The 1665-nt window shown below is 37.8% G+C and overlaps 1 pseudogene; it reads right to left on the reverse strand.

The window, feature by feature from the left end:
- Window positions 1–736: 736 nt before the first annotated feature.
- Window positions 737–1439, reverse strand: LOC103257366 (annotated as a pseudogene).
- Between the last annotated feature and the right edge of the window lie 226 nt (window positions 1440–1665).

Below are 1665 nucleotides of genomic sequence, written 5' to 3' on the forward strand. Positions count from 1 at the left end.
ATTCTATTAAGGAGAGTTTTTCTTTTAAGGGTAAAATAATAAAATAAGACTAGTCCTCTTGTCTGGTTGAAGTAGAACTCTTGCAGTTACAAAGTTAAAATTTCAAATAAACACTGTATTCTTCACTTCCTATAGACAGAAACAGTGTAGTTATAAACAGCTACCATATTTCACCTCAGATGAAGCTACATACCAAATGTTAGGGAAAAGGATCTTAGTTATTTCCCAATTTTATAGAGCTTAAATCTTTGAAAACGGTGCTTACATCACTGGCTGACTGTCTATCTACAGCAGCAAAGTGAACATGAAGTTTTGACAGTGAAAAGAGGTTTCCTATAGAAACTAAAGAGTTTTTAGTTGAACAGACACAGTTACTTTACTTTTACTGAAAAGTCTAACAGATATTAGCAGAAATTGTTGGGTGTCAATTTCCTAGTGTCAATTTTCTTTCATAAATCCATGCCAAGTCTTTATCCATTTCTTTCTGTATGGACTCTCAAACTAGATTAGTTGGTTTGGAAGATGGAATCAGAGTAAACCACATAAATTTTAGTGGCATCAAAGGTGAATTTAGTAGTGTGCATGTGCATAAATAAAACAGATTTTCAAAATTAAACAGTATATCTACAAAAAATAAAAAAATAAATTAAAAATAATTGAGAGGGTGGAAAGGGAAAATAACAATATTGAAAAATGATTAAACGCGCCATGTTAAAGCAGGCACCTTCCTGCTCACCCACGCAATACGCCTTCATTAGGGTACACTCCTTCTGATTGGTATGCGCAGCCCAGATGCAGAGAACAGAAGGCACGAACTGCAAGGGAGCAGAGGCACAAGCCAGGCAGAAGGACCATCCAAATTCACTGGACATTTTCTCAGGGAGTTCCAATTTTTGGTGGAGTAGTTCGATTCCAGCAGCACAACTTACTGAGCCCCAAAGCACATCAAACCTAAACTCACAAAAGGTTAAAGGAAACTGGCAATGCCAAGGATAGGTCGGAAGTAGATCAATTTCACTATTGTGGTTTCTGGGACCAACACATTTCTCCATGAACTGTTCAGTTAATGTGAAACTCATGCAGTTTGCAACCACATCAAATGACTCTGTCCTTTCTGGTAGGCAATATACCAGTGTGTGTTTTTGGATATGGTAATACACTGTCTCTACAATCCCATTGTGCCATTATATCGAAAAGGTGCATCATTGTAAGTCATCTTCCCAGATGTTTTTGTTGAAATCAATGGAATTTTCTTAAACTGGACTTCGATATTCTTACCAGAAATCTGTGCCAGTTGAGGCTGCCAGATGGATAGTGGAAATGAGGCTGAGCCCACAAGTATTACAAACATTGTAGCAAAGCGGCTGTCCATTCTGGCATTCAGACTGCTCCAGGATGCTATGGAGAAAAGTCTTGTTACCTAGTCTATCACCATCCATCCTTCTGCCCTGCCAGTTTCACCCTCTAGTTCCCCCATTATTTTCCTTTTGAAAATTTACTTGTCTGCTTAATTTTTGCTCCTTTGCAGATAATCAGTTTTCATTCTGTGACTGCTCTTAAAATTTTTCTTTTTAGATTAGAAAGTATAGTTTATTTAGAAAGTAATTTAGAGGCTGGGCTCGGTGGTTCAGCCTGTAATCCCAGCATTTTGGGAGGCCAAGGTGA

The sequence above is a fragment of the Carlito syrichta genome, unplaced genomic scaffold, assembly GCF_000164805.1.
Source record: "Carlito syrichta isolate Samal-C Ts95f unplaced genomic scaffold, Tarsius_syrichta-2.0.1 Scaffold301656, whole genome shotgun sequence".
NCBI classification, from domain to species: Eukaryota; Metazoa; Chordata; class Mammalia; order Primates; family Tarsiidae; genus Carlito; species Carlito syrichta.